The 6140-nt window shown below is 35.6% G+C and overlaps 1 long non-coding RNA gene across 1 annotated transcript; it reads right to left on the bottom strand.

Moving 5' to 3' along the window:
- Positions 1-261: 261 nt before the first annotated feature.
- LOC137082731 (uncharacterized) lies at positions 262-5625 on the bottom strand. The gene is made up of 4 exons (XR_010906395.1): positions 5362-5625; positions 4636-4730; positions 819-909; positions 262-525 (listed from the first exon to the last, which is right to left on the bottom strand). It is a non-coding gene; the product is annotated as an uncharacterized lncRNA (long non-coding RNA).
- Positions 5626-6140: the final 515 nt, after the last annotated feature.

Here is a 6140-nt window from a genome sequence, read left to right as displayed (position 1 = left end):
TTAAAAATGCCGAGTTGAACCTAAATGCTGCGTGAGCTCAACCAATCAGCATGTTCAGCGCCCAAGTCCCGCCCTCGAAAGTTCCTGAACTTTGAAAAAGTACTACCCCGCGAGCAGGGCCGTTTGGAGGGGGAAATATTTACCCGGAACTTCATTTAGACCCTGGTTCCTGCGGTCTAAACACACGAAGTACCACCCAAAGTTCCTAGTTCCTGGGTAAAGTTCCTGTGGTGGAAACGGGGCTTTTGATGTCTACTACCTTTCTAAGGTGAACTGTGAAATGGGGGAGGACAGAAATCTCTCAGATTTCATTAAAAAGAAGATGACCAAAAGTCTCACAGGTTTGGAAAAGCATGAAGGTGAGTGATGAAAATTTTTGGTTACATTTTATACATTAGGTAAATCAATCAACATATCAATAAACCGCTTGTTCTTCTGCTCCTTCCACCATCCCAATCCGGATTATTGAGCCACGACAGAAGCTTCCACTTTGAATATTTTAGCCAGGCTGTTTTTCTCCAGCATCTAAAGTGAGAAAGAAAACAATAACCCAAATGTAAATGTAAACACAAAACAAAATTGGTTGTCTATTAGGGCATTTCCACCTCAGGGCACAAAATGATTAAAACTGAAAACTGAAATTGAAAACTGATTAATAGCACGAGAACAATTTACTAAAATTTTCAACACACTTTTGTTACTTTCTCTACATTGCAAATGTTGTACAATTAAAATAACTCTGCAAGTACTACAAAAAAGTAAACTACTGAACTACTGAAAAGGATGGTACACTGGAAATATGGTCATCTTGTACTCACCCTCATGTCATCATCAATTGAAACTGGGAACCTGCACACACTGTAAGAAGATGCAGTGGCCTGTGGCTGAGTGGCCTTTGGTTTTATTTAGCTGTATTTGACAAACAAAAGGGGAAAAAGATGTAACATCACTGAATATTTCAAAATATTTTACATTTCTGTACAAATTAAAGTGTTACTCATTCTTCAGATATAAATACATATAGACAGATAGATATTAATATACATATATTAGGGAAGCACCAATACCAAGATAGATATTAATATACATATATTAGGGAAGCACCAATACCATTTTTTCAGAACCGATCCGATATTAAAAATTCTGAGTATCGGTCGATACCAATACTAAACTGATACCAATCCGATACCAATACTGTTTTGTTTAAAAATGTATGTAGAATTTCTATACCTCAGTCTGTTGAACTGATAATCACTCTTTTTTGAGTTAAACACAATCAAACAAATACAGACAACTTCATTATATTTTATATAAATATATAAAATCACAATCTATGACAAAATACTACTATAGATGGTGAATAAATTAGATTAGTGGATAATTCAGCAGAAAAAATTACAAAATCACGAGTGCACAATACTTGTATACAATCGAAACATTTAGTGAGGAAAAATAAAGGAAACCACAAAGGTGAATAGGTGTAGCTGTAAAATCTGGTAAAATGTTACACAAAATATATTCATGAAAACCAAGTAAATATATTAGAAATAGGGCCTATATACTAAGAAATTACATTAATTTTAAATGTATAGCATGTATTTTTAATGGGGCAGCAACATATTATAGATAGGGCAGAACAAGAAAGGCTATTAATAAGGCTTTCACAGCGCAAAAGTATTATAATATAGAGCGGCACAAAGCGCGTATGAGCATTGCGTGTGCAGGACGATCCGCTTGAAGCAACACGGAGTCACAGTGCCGCGCTATGTCCGCATGGAGAAGTTCAAAACAAGATCAACGCGTAGTGTATCTGTGCTAGGGCTGGACAATAATTCAATATCAATATATATCGCGATATAATTTTTTTCAATAACGGTGATATGATTTTTAAACACATTTCCGATATTTCGATATGACTGACGTTCAGGGCTCATGCCATCAGAAAGAGCAGAACACGATTGGCTTCTTGTGTGATGACGTAGGCCTACACCACGGACTTTACCTTACGCACCACGGTTTTAGCTACAAAGAGAGTTTCCCTGACCTTAACACAAATGTGACTGAACGAGCTTCCACAAGTAAGGAGAAATAAATAGTTGATAAGAGAAGAAAGACTAACTTTCTTTAGTGGCGTGGAAGTTCGTCTATCTAAAGCACTATTCGCACGGGATTAGTATTATCTGGACCTCTGTGATTTAGACATTACTCCACATCTGAGTTTTGCGTGGCGCATTCGCACGGGATAAGCAAAGCCTGTGATTTTACTCGAATTTACTGACTTCTCCCGGATATGATTTTCGTTATAGATAGCTGTATGAAATCATAAACAGGCATCGATATTGTTTTGATTATTTTACAGTAGCCTAATAAATAAATATAATTTCGTTCAGTTAGTGAACAGACGCCATGAACTGAGCTCAGACCAGCGGCAGGAATCAGATTTCATTTATCACGAGTGAGAAGCTGACAATATACGGCGGAAGATTCAGTTTCAAAGCTAAATGTAAAAGCGCCTATTTAAACAAGATTGTCATTGTACTATACTGTTCTGTTCTGTTTTTCATTCAGAACAGTATTGATGTTAATATTAAACACACCATTCAATCAGATTACTCTCAAATTGATACTCATTCTAAAGTGAAAGTATAATCCGTGCGGGCGCGGCTGCACGGGAATGACTGAACGGTGCGCATTATGAATGCAGACTTTATTCTTCGTGAAAGATAAAGATAGAAATGCTCACAGGAAGAAAAAAAGCTTGCAAAAAGTATATACAATCCGCCTAATCCTGGCCAAATCACAGAGATGTCGATTCGCACGGGACTAATATTATCACAGGACCTCGTGTTCGGTGAAATGGTAGGTAATTTGCGGGGGAATTTTTACTTTACAAATTACAGACATGGCCGATTCGCACGGGATTAAGATCACCGACATTCTCTGCAATTATTACAAATCACCAGAGGTCCCCAGATAATACGAATCCCGTGCGAATGTGGCTTAAGATCTGATATTAAACTTCAGGTTTCAGTGTGCTGCAAAATGTGCCGGAGAGGTGCCGACTAGGGGTGTAACAATACATCGACATAGCTGCATCAATCTAATGTCTAACGATACGATGCCAAGCGTTACAAATAATCCATGTAGACTATTTATGTAAGAGGCAAGTGGCACATTTGTTTTAATACTTTCCACATTTGCACACAATGTCATGTATTAACACCAACGCGTTCATTCTCGTTTAAATTACCTTTCAATGCTTGTGAAAGACGGTCAGACATGGCTTCACGTAAATGTATCATTAGCTCGTGTTTAAAGCCTTGCCAAAGCAGCGTGCACTCATCTCAAACAGAGCACAAATAGGCCACTGAATTGAGTCTTATTTTATTAATTTTTTTGTGCATCAGTAGATAAAGGTATAGTTTTGCATAAAAGGAGAATATAGCGCTATGAATCGTTCTTCACTGAAATTTATAACTTAAAAGAAAATGCTCAATAAACTGCGTCTGCGAAGTGAGAGTCTTATGTTTATTTGAGGTGATTTCACATTTCTTGTTCGTATAAAGGCTAAATACAAATAAAAGGTGAACATTAATTTATTTGTACCGTTTTTATTTCTAAAATATTATATAGTTTTATAGGAGGAGGTTTCATAGACTTGGCAAATTAATTTGTCAGAAGTTTGTAGGTACAGACATCCTTTGTGGCAGTTCTTGGTAGTTTTTCTAAAGCTTTTATATAGTTCATATCGATATCGAAATTATATCGTATCGACCAAAATTAAGAAATATATCGTGATAGAAATTTTGGCCATATCGTCCAGCCCTAATCTGTGCAGTATTCTTAGAAGCCGTTTCTTTTAACAGTTTGACATTTCAGTTACTGTGTGTGAAGAACAATACGATAACTAGTCCAGTGTTGTGATCTAACAGACACCCGGGATAAAGTAACATGATTTGCAGCAATAAACACCAGCAAGTTAGTCATTTTTTGAGAAACCATCATGTTTTCTACTTTACAGATCAAGCATAATAACAGAAACAATAAATCATCTTGGAGAGTTTGATCGTGTTGACTGTCGTAACCGAACGCAGCACAGTTTAAAGCTGAATGGAGAGAGACTGAGCCTAAGTAAGCATGCATTGACTTGAATGAATGACTTAAATATTCATCTGTACTCGCATTAAACTATGGAATGGCTTCAGAACACTAATAATATAGTGCAAGAATCATTGATGATGCTTTATAATGTTTCTGTGCCTTTTCTGGGGCACTGGGGCTTAAAAATAACACAGAATATTATGCGCACAGTATCGAATTTGGATTGGTCCTGTCTGTCCGATACCCAATCCGGCAGATAATGGCGGATCGGAACCAGTACTGATCCTGAGTATCGAAACGGTGCATCATCTTTCTAATGCTATTTACTGTACATTGATAAATACTGTTACATATATACGTGCAAGATTTGTAAGCTTGGCAAAAAGTTGTGGAGAATTTTATTCAAAGAATTTATTTTATTTTTTCCCTTTATTCAAAGAGATAGGAGGAGCTGCTCTTGCATGCCCGAGAAGCATTTTAAAGATGGCCGCTGAGCGAAATGACTTGTCTCAAAGGGACTTTGGTATAACTTACCAGTCATATGGTTTATAATGTCTAGAGATGTTCTTCGACAGGAGTATGCTCCAACTCTAGTGCATGGCCATCAGCAAGGAAGAATCTACGAACATCTGTCACAGAGACAAAAATATTTAGTAGCCTATTCAATGCCAGGTTTATTAGAAATAAATTATAGCAGAGGTGAAACGCAGAATAGAAAAATAGTAATATACAGATATACAAAGAAATAATCCTTAAATAACAGAATTTACATTTTTAGGTTTACTTATTTAATAATACTAATACAGTGTCACTTATGTTTGTACATCAAAGCCTTTAAAAAAAAAATATATATATATATATCTCACCATGCATTAAAAAAATATGATTACAACGAAAGATCATAACGTGTATGAAATCAGCTCATTTCACTGTTTAAGTGACGTCACCGATTGACCGTACAGTGTCTATTTTAGGCTAAATTAATTAGCCTACTTCCAAACAAAACTATCAAAATACGTCATCTACACATAAGATGTGATTTAAAAGCCCCAACTTCCATAAACAGGAGCTCAAGTTAACCTAAAGTTACCTGTAGTTAACGTTAGCCTAACGGTTGATATGCTAACGGACTTTTTCCGAAGACACTAACGTTAAACCATTTCTATAAAGTAATATTCAGCGGATGCGTGTCATATACATGAAAAAAGTGTAAGGAACATTTGTATGTACTATTTGTGTAATTGTAGTCTCTAAACTTACCTGAAATTATCCAAACAACAATGAGAGACGGAGTTTTTGCTGTTTGTCAGTTGAGTTGAAGACGCTCCGTGTCCGTGGTACCGCCCTCTGCTCCAGTTCAAATGTGACTCAAATGTTCAGCGTGCGCGCCCATTAAAACACGTGGAAGTCACGCAGCATTCACATGAATGTCGAATTAATGGAGTTAATTTTTTGATAATCAGATAATGTCCTAAAACTTGATACATTATTAAGTGGATAACAGGCCTGATTGTAGTCTACATCAGACTTTAAATGGAAAGAGAATAAAGCAGTTTTCAGAATGTAAAATGATTTTGAAGTCAGTAAAATAGGCTATATGTTATAATATAATATAATATAATATAATATAACTATTGAAATGTATACATGTAGAAATAAAATTGCAAAAACAGTAATTAAAAACTATTGGCCTATAAGGCATGAATATATTTTTTCATACTGTATAATACATTTACAGATGTAACATGTAGAACAACTTTTAAGCTTATGTTATATGTATTTTTTAAATATATATATTTTTTAAATGCATTTCGATATATTTAACAGTGCACTTCACATATAACATATGTGGATATACAGTAGATGCTACACAACAATCTATTGTTTCACTTGCTTAAGTAGACTTACTAACTGTGTTTATGGCTATATTGTGGTCCGAAACAGACGTATGTGCGTACTTGGGCTAAATTTGTACCAAATCTCGACGGACCAAACAAAGCCCAATTTTCAACATCTTTTTTTGGGCTAAATGAAGGCCA

Source organism: Pseudorasbora parva, chromosome 1 (genome assembly GCF_024679245.1).
Source record: "Pseudorasbora parva isolate DD20220531a chromosome 1, ASM2467924v1, whole genome shotgun sequence".
In the NCBI taxonomy this organism is placed as follows: domain Eukaryota; kingdom Metazoa; phylum Chordata; class Actinopteri; order Cypriniformes; family Gobionidae; genus Pseudorasbora; species Pseudorasbora parva.
The sequence above is the reverse complement of the archived record's forward strand: the minus strand, read 5'-3'. Positions and strand labels throughout refer to the sequence as shown.